At 35.9% G+C, this 14541-nt stretch overlaps 1 protein-coding gene across 4 annotated transcripts in view; it reads left to right on the top strand.

Annotated features, from left to right (window-relative positions):
* The first annotated feature begins 8120 nt into the window (after positions 1-8120).
* The window catches only part of LOC144957312 (serrate RNA effector molecule homolog), a 57314-nt gene continuing 50893 nt past the window's right edge, over positions 8121-14541 (top strand). For 2 of the 4 annotated variants that reach the window (XM_078888450.1, XM_078888452.1), the window contains exon 1: positions 8121-8192. The gene's annotated coding sequence lies outside the window, so the exon portion shown is untranslated. The remainder of the gene's footprint in view (positions 8193-14541) is intronic. The other 2 variants (XM_078888451.1, XM_078888453.1) reach the window with 1 other exon arrangement.

The following is a 14541-nucleotide window of genomic DNA, read 5'->3' on the forward strand; positions in this document are numbered from 1 at the left end:
GAAGGCTGTGATTACAATTTATAATTAATTATATCTTTATGACTTTTTAACACTGTTCATCCATATGTGGTGCTAAACGATTAGCTGAAATCGATATTCTAGTAATAAGCATATCGATTACTTTAATTAGTATAGAGCAGTAAAGTTAGGTGCCCCAAACGTAAACAATAACAAGTTGCTAGTGATTTCCGTTAGGGACCGGAATAATTTACGCACAATATAGGTCTCCCAATTTTGTAGTTTGAGTTGTAGGCAATCCACTTTCTGTATTGAAAATATGTTTACATAAAATCTAACAGTTGCAGAAATAATAATATAAGGCTAAATTATTCTGAAAATCAGGCTCCGAATAATTCTCGTTTTGTTCACACCAGCGCAATAATTTGCTCTGGTCTAAAAATAGATAGACTGTAACTTTTGATAAATTTTAGAAAATTTTACCTTTTGTTCCATAAAATATCCATATCTAGACATTATTTGATGCATGATCGAGTATTTATGAATATGTGTTTCTTTCGCCACCTAACAGCCACATTTTAAAGGTTATTTTTTTTCTATTATTTACATTGGAACGTGAGCTGTCAAGACAGGAACATGTGGTTTGCCACGTGCTTCTCGACCTTTGTTTACGTTTGGGGCACCTAACTTTACTGCTCTCATATGTAATCTCTCCTTACAAGTCGTTATTGTTTTGATGAACAATCATTACTGATTGATATCACGTACTTTTCGGAACACACGCCGTTAGCCGTTAGTCGTATCACTTAGAATATCACATGATCGCTTCTTCAGCAAATGGATAAATTCTATGTGACGTGTGCACACCATGGGAACATCGCTACCATTGCGCACATTTTTCGCCTGAAACAAAATTTAAGTCATTACTTGCGCATATTTTGACACATCATTATTGATGCTATGCGTTTAGGAAAATCCTAACAGCTTCAGACAGCCAGATTAAACATGCCAAAACACAAAATTGTATCTCACGTATAACGTTTATAGTCTGATTGATATAATTTATTGACAACGAATCTCTATCAGGCTGTCTAAAAATAATAACAAAGAGATGAGTGGCGTCAACTTCGTTTCTTCTATAGATGGAACGAAATTGAAGTCACTCGTCTATTTGCTATTGTTTTTAGACAGCCATATTAATTATTAGTTCTCAATAAATCATATTAACCAGACGATAAACGTTTAAAGTTTCACATAGTTTTGTGTGTCGGTATGTTTTATCCTGCTGGCGGATGTTGTAACCATTTTACCTAAACGCATGGCATCAATAGTGTCCACATTCTCATATTTTTGTTTTGATTTGTATTGTTTTGTAATGTGGGGTTTTTATTTGGACGTTATTAAATACGTCATGGAGTTTAGTATACATAGAGCCAAAGATACCATCATAATAGTTTACATTTTTTAAAAATAATAATAAATCTAAAGAATTTATGATTAACATTTTGATGAGATCTTCGTTACACACTCAAGCCCGTCAAGATTAAATTCCCGAAGTCTCGCGTCTATTTACACACATTTGCGTGTGCACCATGAATATAAATAAATATGGGTACGCTGTCTCTATGGACGGTTGTCGTGAATGAGTGTGTTACTTCTAGTGTGTCAGTCTTGTTTCTAGTATCCAGTGTGCACTATGATGAAAAGATTTCATTAAAATTTAAAATGCAATTAATATCTACCAATATCAAGTCATACGAAATTATTACCTATTTTCGTGAGTTTTATTTTGCTTGTCATCTCTCAAAACCCCAGCCCCCTTTTTTTCTCCACGTCACAAAGGAATCACATAATATTTCGGCATTGATTGATCACGTGATGCTTACAGCGTGTGTTGTGTAAAGTATGTGACTTTATTTACAATTGCCTATCTTTGTCTGTTTAATCATGAAACATTTTAACAGGCGCTTATTGTTTTTCATACCTGTCAATAAAAATTGTACGAATTTCATCCTTCCGATATCTTGGGCTCATCACTGCTGTACTTTTGTTTTTGTCTTTTGTTTTCATTTAAAATTTGTTTTCTTTTTCTTTCTTTTCCTTTTCTTGTTTTAAATCTAAAAAAGATTTTCAAAGACATTCAAACCTGGGACTTCAAGTAAATCGTCAAGGAATTCCAAGATTTGAGAGGTACACATTTTGACAAGCAATACTCGAGACATTTTAATCGGTCCACATTTGAAGGACGAATCTGTCGCACTCTGGAAAAACACATTTAAAGAAAGTTGGCCAGAAAACTCGTCCTTCAAATATCGATCGATTTAAATGACCCTCATCTTGTCAAAAACTCTCAAACATCCTACTCCCTTTATTTTACTCTCCAAAAGACAACAGTCCACATAATATTTCAATTATTTTTTAACCCTTTCCTTGCCGATCATTTTCAGTATTTTCCCAAAATGGCAGGCTTACCCAACAGAAAATTCGATTTTAAAAAACTCAAACAAGCTCTCTACAAAACAACTTTATGTTCTTATTAATTAAACAAATATCATTCTTCAAAGTTTATGATGTACAAAATAAATCTGAATAATATAAAACGTATATTCTATCGTAACAAATGTGACGATTTTGCTGTAGGTGGTAAGGAGGGAGTTAATAGTAGAAATATTGATGAAAAAAAACCCCAAAAAACCCAAAAAACAAAAGACAAATTGTCCTCTTTCAAAACATTACAGTGAAAATAATATGGCGCAAATGAAGGTTGAGAAAATATTATGTTGGTTGATTGTTAGAGGGTGTCGTCATTTTGAGACACACCTCTACACTTCTTATGTATTATGCCAAATATTATTTGTCAGTGTAAGATTAAGATAGTGGAAATGACCTGACAATTGGTATGCGATATTATATAAATGTGATTATTACATATTTTTAGAATTTCTATTCTTTTTTCATCTGCTTTTCATTCTTTTTTAAATTGTAGATGCCTATTTGTAGAAATTGATATTATTATTATTATTATTATTATTATTATTATTATTATTATTATTATTATTATTATTATTATTATTATTATTATTATTATTATTATTATTATTATTATTATTATTATTATTATTATTATTATTATCATTATTCTATTAATATTATTATTTAAGAGAGAGAGAGAGAGAGAGAGAGAGAGAGAGAGAGAGGAGAGAGAGAGAGAGAGAGAGAGAGAGAGAGAGAGAGAGAGAGAGAGAGAGAGAGAGAGAGAGAGAGGGGGGGGTGGATTTAATGGGTTGCTCGGTTCTCCAATGATTTTGGTGAAATTTGGGAATGCTTAATTTTTGTTATCATTATTATTATCATTAGTGTTATTGTGTTTGTGTCGGTTATTTGATGCCAAGTATAAATGAATTAAAATGATTTGAAGAAATGTACTATGATTGATGTTTTTTATTTCCTATAAATATGGTTTTTGTCGTCATGTACGAATTTGAAGGTCTGAAAACTCAAAAATTGAAAACAAATTGAGATTTTATGTAGAGTAATATTAACTAAACCTGCCCAAAGCGCTTTACAAGGGTCCCTGGGCAACAGCAACATTTAACATGTAGGACGGGACATGACGCCTGTTAGGCGATATTACAATTTTTCGGACAGAGACAACGTTGTTAACGGCCAGGTACACATTTTACACCTGAGTACGGTGAGAGAATGTGAGTAAAGAGCCTTCTCCAAGGACGCAACTATGAGCCGAGCGAGGCTCGAACCCAGGACCTTCCGATCCGAAAGCGAGTGTCATACCACAAGACCACATAGCCGCACAAAACTCCATGGACGTTGAATTATCTTTTGGTCACCCACATCGCTATGGACTCATTTTTGTTATGAAATACTCTCAAAATATAATTGTCCATTACAACCATGTTAAATCTCAAACATGCCTTCAGTTAATAGACAAGCAAAAATGTGTACGTCGGTTTTTGAATTTATTTATATGACTCTCAGCTCGCCCCACGTCCCCCCTCCCCCCCCCCCCCCCCCCTCCCCCCACAAAAAAAAAATTAAATACAAAACAATGTTTTTCAATGCATTTCTTCTCTCACCCACCACCGTTCTCATTTCTCGTCGTTGCCGAGTTGTTACTTTGACACGGACAGATCTTGACTTTAGCCCTTAACTCCATTCGGAGCTTCGCCATTTGACTCTTCTTTGGCCTGTCTCCCTCACCCGCTTCCACGTGTATCCAAATTTAAACCCCAGTTGGAGCATAGGCCATCAATGATGTTCGACATTTGACTCTTTCTTGGGCTGTCTTATCTACCCGCTTCCATGTGTATCAACCTTTAACCCTCTCCTTTCCGACTTTGTGGAAAATCGTCACCTGCTTCGATGTGCATCCATCCTCTGCGCCCTCAATGCTCCGTCGCCAACTATTTCGATCTCCCTGGTCTTCTTCCTCCATGGGGATTCCAAACTGGAGGCTGTCTTGAGATGTTTCAGACAGGTTTTCCAAGTGTATGGCGTAACCATCCACGCACCCTCTTTCTAATTTGTATACCTTGTTGTCGATCTTCAGCTTCATCCTGACTTTGTCCGTCCACTTGACGCAGGGAGATCGCTATTCAAAAATTCTCAACCTAAGACGAAGCGTTTTACATTAGAGCACCGAGCCAATGACAACAGTTTGTTACATGCGGCCTGTAAAGCGCAATTGACCATCATTCCATCCCAAAGAAGAAAATGCTGTTTCTGACCATGTACACTTATTTTCCACATGACTGAGTGTGGTGGGGAAAATATAAGTAAAGAGCCTTTTCCATGGACTCAACATTGTGTTGTCCCCGGCTGGACTCGAACCATGGACAAGCGGATTGTCACACCACAAGACAACTATGCCACATTGTACTGCAGGACTCTGACCCCCCCCCCCCCCCCCCCCAAAAAAAAAAAAAACAAAAAAAAAAAACAACAAAAAAAACAAAAAACAAAAACAAACAAACAAACAAACAAAAAAACAAAAATAAAACAAAAAACAAAACAAAAAAAAAAACATAAATAAACTATGGTCCTTCAATATTATGTCGATCGATAAAATGACCCTCATCTTTTCAAAAACTTTTAAATTTGGAACTTCCGTGAACACTTTCTTAAAGTTCCAGGTTTGATAGCATTTGACAAAATGGGGGTTATCGATATTTGAAGGACGAATTTTCTGGTCTGTTTTAAAAGAATGTTGTTTTTTTTTGTTTTTTTTTTTTGTTGTTTTTTTTTTATTTTTTTTTTTTTTTTTTTTTTTTGGGGGGGGGGGGGGGGGGGGGGATTCACCGCTGTTTCCACCGGCATTGCAATTAGATCCGTTCGACAAAGAGTCAGTAAGATTATCCTTCAAGATCTGTTGACCATCAAGCAATGAAAACGTGGTAATTAATATTAGAAAGCATGAAGTGCTCCAAAATAATATTCTGGAGGGGAAATCGCCCGAAAGTGAGGGAGAAGAATAAACAGGTAACACTGGCAGCAAAATATGGAAGAGTTGGCACCACTGAAGATAGTGAAGGTGATGTTGATGATGATGATGATGATGATGATGATGATGATGATGATGATGATGATGATGAAGAGAATGTTGAAAGGTATTGGAAAGAGATGAAATACTATGGCATCTCTAACCTCTAGATAGAGAATGTTCCCGGAGGATGATGATGATGATGATGGTGATGGTGAAGTGATGTTGATGATGATGATGATGATGATGATGATGATGATGATGATGAATACGATGATGATGATGATGAAGATGTTTTTGTTGTTGATATTGGTGTTGTTGTTGTTGTTGATGATGATGATGATAATGATGATGGTGGTGATGATGATGATGATGATGATGATGATGATGATGAGTGTGGTTGTAACGGTGCTTTGCCCCCAATACTACGGCTGCTCCATGGCAGTTGAGGTGACGGTGACGACTTTTACCAGTAATGATACGATTCTGTAACCAATGAAAGTTGACCCTTCGCAGACAACAAATTAAACCTGAAATCCATGGTATGTCTAATGTATTGTAATGAAAGCGTTACAGCTTGATTAGTTATTATTGATTAAGTCCATTGTTTAAAACATTATTTGTGCTTACAAATATCAAAGTTGCATGCCCTAGAAAAGATACATTCTTTATTCCTTACTTTCCATATTTGAGTTCTAATATACTGTTCTTCTACTTACAATTTTGTTGCTATATATTTGTATGTACTATTACTTACACAATAATAAATTGTTTCCTCACATTTAATCTTTTTTGGGTTGAGTGATTCCACAATATTAATCTGGTGTCCCGTCAAAAAGTCAACAGGAACAAAGTGAACACATTTCAAACGGCCAAATTGGGTATAGCACAGAGGAAAATACCACCAACTTGCAAACATAATGGCAAGTCATCTCGAAGCATATCATTTTGTCATATGGCAACAAAACCAACCTGATTTACAATGAAATCGTCAAACATGACTGTGATCTGTTGTTTTTTAGTCGAAACATGGCTACGAGCGACAGGTGATGAACCCACATTTTTTTTATTTTTTAGACCCAGGTGATGAACCCACATAATTGCAGCCATATTACCGCCTGGTTACACCGGAGAGCCTTAAAGGGCAGAGAAGTCGTGACTTCACACCTTGTACTCTCCAGTTCCAGATTCCTGGGAAGTGTCGCCAGTCATTCGGAGGTTTTATAATGAATAGGTTACATAGTTAATCCCAAGGTGGCTTATTTTAGTAGCAGGGTGCATAGGCAGATTCTTAGGATTACGGGACGTATAAGGGCGAGGATGGAAGATCTTTATTGACGACCAGCACAAATTGAGACTATAAAATAAAAATGCCATCACTCTTCTGAAACCAGAAGATCAATCAGTATGTGTCCTGTCCTCCCGAAGAGTGGTTTTACACTTCCAATGAACTTTGGATCAGATTTGTTGTTGTTGTTGTGTGTTTTTTGTTTGTTGACATCACACTTTTGTTCTCTATCTGCTGCTGGTGGTATTGCGGTTATTAAACCTGACAATTTAACCACTCTTGAAGCAGTCACTGCTTTTATTCGGCTCCCAAAAACACCAATAGGCAACATTATGGCCTAACTTGCATGCTTAGGCCTCTTGTCAACAAGAATAATAAAATCTCCATACCAACCGTGCGACGTGAATCAAAAGTTATCAACAAGAATGAACACAACAGCTTTAAAAAAAGTAAAGAAAGAACAATATACCAAATATGGACGTTTCGGACTCAAACCCCTTCTTCAGCCAACAAAAATAAAACAAAACAAACAAAAAAATAAAACAAAAACAAAATAAACAATGAAAACATAAATTTCTTATTAGAAAACCAGATCGACGACAGAGAAATGTATCCGTCTATCATCCCTGTCTTCTTTGGTAACTTCAATTTCCACTTCGACGATGAGAAGGTGTCATCAAAACTTCGAGGTACCCTATCATATACCACCGTGATCTCGAGCAACTTGTTAGCGTCCCCACCCGGCCACACTTTAGACTTGGTTCTTGTGAAAAGGGGGAACATCGAAAATATCTCAACTGATGTTTCATCGTTGCCTATTTCGAATCACCATGCCATCTCTTTCACGATCAACATTCCCCAGCAGTATAATATACTTACTTGACTGACAACACTACCGCTATAAAAAAGGACAAAGGGACATAACGCACTGTAAATTTACAATTTCATCAAATTTCCACGAGTTATTCCGCTTTTTAATGATACACTTGGCTCCTGGGCTTTGAGGGAAAAAAGATTTAAAAAGAAATGAGACTGATATGTAAATTATATTATTTGATGGTAATTTGTATATATTTTTTCGAAGTAATGAGCATAATATTTTAAAATATAAATGGTGCATTATCTTAATGGATTAAACGTTGCTTCAGACAACAAAGAGGGAGATCGACACCAACATTATTAAGCTGGAACCGTATTCGTCTAATTAGTCTTCTTACCCTTTCTCTTAAAGTTATGGTTGGGTGAATGAAAAAAAACACCCACGAATGTATTTCAGGTCAATTTTTTTTGGGGGGGGGGGGATTAATTTTATTATAGATTATGAGAAAATAAATTCCCAATCCTTTCAATTAAATTATTAGTATCGACTATTACCTCAGCATTAATCGAGCTCGATACTTTTTGACGTCCATTTTTATTTCTGTCCGGCAAGCGCCTTCTTGGCTTGATGTAAGTAGAGAATTTTGCAACGATTGAAGAATGTTTATAAATAATATCTCAATGAGTGCATTTATTTCTATGCACCATAGTCTTTGGAGATTCTCTTATTCTCAACGTGGTCTGTGCGCCTTCGCGTCTATTCGCAGTATTTTCAAGCGCTCTCCAGTCTCTTAAAAGGGTGCCCATTCTATTTTTTATTCCCATCCTGGGTAGAATAGAAAAACATTCAACCTCTCATCCTGGGTGAGAATAGAGGTAGTGGCACTTTCTCGCTATTCTCATCCCTGTATTATTGTAATAACCAACAGTCAGATAGGGACAGGGAATCAGGGAAGCCTGTCTAAGTCTAGTCTAGCCGCCGCCCAAATTCTCGGTCTCGGCGCTATTCTATTCCGAAGTGGTTATTCAGAGTCGACTCTGGATAACTGTAGGCAGTTATTCAGAGTCGACTCTGGATAACTGTAGATGGTTATTCAGAGTCGACCCTGGATAACCATGTGTACAGATATTTAGAGCCGAGTAGCCTATCGAGTTGAGTTCTTGCGAGATGAGTTTCTTTCAATTTGATACTAGTTTACTACGGTTATTTTGTGACTTTGGCAATTTTAGTGCCAAATTCTTAAAACTTGGCGATTTTTCAACTTCAGTCGCTTATAAATAAGAATCTTTAATCAATTGCAAAACATATTCCATCAACAAAGCAAATTTAAATTAGCTTATAAACAATCATTTCTTAAATCGATCAGCCTAACTTATTATCTCTCTATTACCACATGATATCTATAAACATAATATGAAGATAGAAGGGTGGCTGAGAGAGTGAGAATTAATGAATTGATTTTTTTAAAAATTGTTTTATAATTAGACACAAGTTGTAATGAATTCTATTAACAAATTCAGAACAATCAAACAAAAACAAACCAAAACTTTAAAAGGAAGAGAAAAAAAAGACACGCTTATAAACCTTATAAAATCGCCAAATGAATGTTACAGCTAAAAAGTACACAAATATTTACACCCATTTGCTCCATCCCCTTCCCTTTCGATCATCTCATTCATGACCACCATGGGTCTTGTGCTGCCTATGACATTTGGCGCCAGCGTGTCTATACTAACGTCATAAATAAAGGAGTGTCACCAAAATTCATGCAACTGAGCAGAGGTGTCAAAAATGATAGAAGGCATATTATTGTTTTTTCCCCCCTGAACTACCACTGAGCAGAAAATGTTTGACATGACAAAAAACAAATCCCAGAAATCCGCGGCCCCCCACTATATTTAATTTTTTTTTTTTTTTTTTTTTCAAAATCTCGACAATTTGCAAAAAATTGCAAATTTTGCGGCCGCAATGCAAATCACCGATGCAAAAAAACTGCCATGACAGAAGAGACAAGAAAATACCAAAAAGTAAAACGATTTTTTCCCGTCGGGTTAAATAGAGGTGGGAGAGAAGAAAAAAACCCAGAAAAACCGTGTGGTTGTAACTGGAAGTTCATCACTCATAACTGTCTACAGTTATTCAGAGTCGACTCCCCGACTCTGAATAACTGTAGACAGTTATTCAGAGTCGACTCCCCGACTCTGAATAACTGTAGACAGTTATTCAGAGTCTGAATAACTGTAGACAGTTATTCAGAGTCAACTGTCTACAGTTATTCAGAGTGGACTCCCCGACTCTGAATAACCGTAGACAGTTATTCAGAGTCGACTCTGAATAACCGTAGACAGTTATTCAGAGTCGACTCTGAATAACCGTAGACAGTTATTCAGAGTCGACTCTGAATAACCGCAGCCTTCTATTCTCACTCTCACTCTCATCTGTATTAACCAACAGGTAGGGTTAGCTTAGCCGCCGCCCCTTCTCAATATTTTCACCTAATCATCATCTCTCTCGTGACTGCTTTTAGTGGTACTGGACGCAAGGAGGGTGAACATGTATTTAGAATTTAGACTGGTGGATGGACTTGAGATATGGCATGGGAATCATGTTGGAAATAATCTCTCTCTCTTTCTCTCTCTCTCTCTCTCTCTCTCTCTCTCTCTCTCTTGCATATTTTCACATAAGATTAGATGGATTATGATGCTCTTCTGAAGTGTTTTCAGCATAAAGCAACAATAATTATATTGATTTCGTCACAAAAACTACCGCTACTCACACAGAAACGGCCTGTCGATCGGGTCTATTTTTTCGTAGTGTTTTTATGCACCTCCGCTGACGGTGTATCTTAACGGATCGTTTTTATACACCTCTGTCACGCATGCGCATCCCACCCAATTTCATCAGCAATATTGTGTTTCTGTATTTGGACATGGCGAAAGTTATATTGTGACATCTGTAGGATGTTTTTGATAATAAATTTATATAATAATATAACAATAATAATTTAAAAAATCGAAAAATAAAACCAGAAAATAGAAGTTGCATTGATGGTAAAATAATGTTTTAGAAAGACCTTATATTATAAGTTATAATGTTATATGAACAGTCAGGTATCTCCGTAGCGCAGTGGATAGGCTGTTGGACTCTAACCTTGAAAGTAATGGGTTCGATTCCCATTGTAGGCATATTTTTCATTTTTAAATTTACTTTATTTTTGTTTGCTTTTTTTTTCTCTTTTTTTTGTTTCCAAAAACTTTTTATCATGTTTTTAAAAAACTTTGATTTTAAATTTCTAAAATTATTTATTTATTTGAGATCAGTATTTGTGTTCCATGTTTCTTTTTACTTTTTATTTTTAAAATTATTGTTATTATTCTTTAATTTCTTGTCATTGTATAAACGTACATCGGTAATCACTAAACAGCGTAATAAACTGTAATCTAAAACTATTTAAACCTCATGGACGTATGCAGCAACATTTTCATTTATTTGCCATCACCGCCAACGGAGGTGCATTAAAACGGTGCGTTGTTGTACACCTCTTCCGGAGGTGCATAAAAACGCCACCCTATTTTTTGGACCGTTACTGGAGCGGTATGGGTGTTTTCTATTAACAATAACGGGAAATCCCTTTGATAAAAATGAATGAAACTTGACTTAACTTGACTTTTATGGCTCTTGGCTCCTGGCGGAGCATAGGGCCTCAACAGCACTCTTCCATCTTCTTTTGTCCTTGGCACATACTTTTGCCTCACTCCAGGTAAGATTGGAGATGCTCAAATCTTGGTGAAGGCTACTCCTTCAAGTCTGTTTTCGACGGTCCCGTTTCCTCTTGCCCTGTGGGTTCCATTTGAGATCCTGCTTGGTTATATTACAGGGCTCTTTCCGCAGGGTATGGCCAACCCATCGCCACTTTCTGCGTTTGACCTGGACATCCATTTGTTCTTGTCCAAAGGTCAATGAAACTTGGCATACAATTATTTAGAAAAGTGGTCAGCGTACGTCAGTCCCATTTTTAGAACCGGCCACTTTTTGCGACTGTTTCCAGTATTTCGAAAACAATTGGAGATTCATTAACATGTGTTGTCTATAATTCCAAATTTTAGACATCTAGCATAAGTACTTTTTTGCCGTCACTGACAAGCTATGCCATCACAAGACATTTGGTTAGCATGACGAGCCCATTAATTATTAATGCAAGGGGTTGATAGTACACCAAAGATATTGCCTGGATGTTGTAATTAAGTAAAAACTCCATTTCAGTCCAAGGGATGACTTTCCACCGCTGGTACAAAACGGCCAATTTTTAATGCAGAAACTTCAATCTTGGCAACTTTTCTTAGCTAACCACCATCACTACCACCACTACTACAACCACCACCACATCATCATCATCATCACTATCACTGCTACTACAGACCTGCCAACTCGTACGATTTTTGGACTCAAATACGTGGATACGATTCCTTTAGTACGATTTTTGTTGTAATCACAGCCGTTTACTGCTTTCACTTTAGTTCGACAGGTAAATTTTGCCGGACGCGAGTTCATAACAGATGGCGAGTCACAGCTTGTGCCGAAAGGGAGACTGAGCAATTTTTCCTATTTTGATGATTTTTTTCTCAAGTTCAAAGTAGCGTAGTAAAGATGCTATTAGATGTTTTCAACGAAAACAGAGAGACACCGAAAATCTTTTCTGCCGTCCAGTATTGGGCTTTATAACAACAAGCAATAATCATTTTATATAATTATTTCGCATTTTTACTTTCATAAAATGTAATTATTAATTTATTAATTTATTTGTTTTGCAATCTTTTCAATTTTCAATTTATAGTGACAGTTTTAACTATATTACAGTGTTGAAATTATTCATATTATAAAGCGCAGATCTGGTTATGGAGCTGTTCCTTTTTTATATATACATCCTATTTCCATTGTATTTTTATTTTATTGTGTAAATTATATAGACCTGCATGTGTGCCGACAATTGTCGGTTTTCCGACAATCACGGTAGTTGCGATCTCCCGGATCAATTATTTTTATTTTATTGCTAAAGTAATCTGATTGCGAGTGACGTCAATTGTCGGAGTGTCGGCGAGCCCCAACTCGACCGGCGGCGAGCAGTCAAGTGCCGACGAATGGGCGTCGGGTTGCCGACAATATTGTCCTCGTTACGCTCGTTCGGCAATTATCGGGAAACTCCGCTAGTCTTCGATTCGACCGCAACTCTTCATTGTCTGAAAAACGAGTAGTGTGTCGATATAATCGAGCATGCGCAGTTCGTTAACTTTCGTTTTCATACTTTCGGTATTCCATTCAAGTAACTTTTGTTTGTTCAATTGATCGTTGCTGCATAATTTCAATTTTATTCGCTCTATCAATAAACTTTCGGGATTTGTCGTTGTATATTTTGATCTATTACTCTTTTACATTATTTTTTGTTATCATGCCTGAACAATTCTTTGACCGTTCGTCGGATCTGAAGTCAGTTGAGAATGGTGTTCGAAATCTATTCAAATGGAATTGGCGATGATTTTCTTTTGGCGTACGTGAGAAAGCCAGCCCAGCCGGGTGCTGCATTTTGTATTTTTTTTTGCCAGTGGATTAAAGTCTAATGATTGGGATGGTTATTGCTCTTTAGAGTTAGAGATAAGATCAATTATTCCAGGTTAAAAACTACTGTGGGGGTCCGATTACGGTGGCAAAGGAAAATCATTCATAAAGAGGCATTCTCACAGACAGTCAAAGTCAAAGTGAGTAACACAAGAGAGAAAAAAGAAAAACACCTCAGTCGTTGACGGCTGTTTTCACTGCTGAGACAGAGACTCGTCCTCTCTCCAAGCTTCACAAGATTTCTTAACTCACTCAATCCTCGCCCTAGCCCAGTCTGTAGGTAGACAGGTGCCGATTAGCCATTGGACAAGTGAAGCGCAACTTTATTTGTATAACACAATTTCATATAATTATAATCACTGTTGCATTATTTTTCACAGTATATGAACGGCTCTGGTATCATTTTAAAGGGCAGAGATCAAGATTTCATTTGATGTGATAGTGATAGAAATCAATGTTGACATATTGTATCAAAAATTATAATTTGATAAAAATAACATCATTTTAAAACTTTTGAAATCTTTTTCAAAATTGAGATAGCAAAAAAAATAAAAGAGAAGGCATCTAGATAAATCATTTGTCTGTGTCTATATCAAATTTCATAAAGATTGAAGGCAGTGCAGTATGTTTAATGTTGACCACAAGTGACCAACCCTCTTTTCTCTATGCTAAGATCCCGTTTTAATCAGTAGTCACCTTATCGAGAGGCTTCCCAGTGGGGGAATTCTCAATCAATTTTGAGCTTTTTGTAAGACTAAATTTAGAGTAGTAAAATCATCATAACTTTGGAACCGTTTATCCTAGATCCAAAAGTAAGGTATCTTATTAAATGTTTTTTAAAGGCCTATCTGTCTATGTAAAAAATAATTATTAATTTTTATTTTGAAAAAATATCAAACTACCACTCTACCTCCATGCTGTCCCTTGTCCCTATAAATGTTTGGTACTTTTTAACATTTTAAAATAAATATATTCGGTAGGACAATCCAAAAGAAAATGTATATGACTAAGTACTGAGTTACAAAATAAAAGATCCGGTAATGCGATATGTGTGAAAAAGTTCAGACAATTTGGTCAGGACTCGCATGCAGGTCTAATTATAACACGTCTGTACAAAAAATTTCCTCTTTGGGATGCAATAAAGAATTATTATTATTATTATTATTATTATTATTATTATTATTATTATTATTATTATTATTATTTATTATTATTATTATTATTATTATTATTATGTTGCAATAAGATATTTTAGAGTCATAACTAGTACTAGTGATTTACATACTTTTATTTGATATAATTTTAGTAGATCATTTGGGATTAGATTTTATAGGAAATAACCATAAAAATGGGTCAGAAATTTTA

The sequence above is a fragment of the Berghia stephanieae genome, chromosome 11, assembly GCF_034508935.2.
Source record: "Berghia stephanieae isolate SIO BIC M18660-M18661 chromosome 11, UCSD_Bste_1.3, whole genome shotgun sequence".
In the NCBI taxonomy this organism is placed as follows: Eukaryota; Metazoa; Mollusca; class Gastropoda; order Nudibranchia; family Aeolidiidae; genus Berghia; species Berghia stephanieae.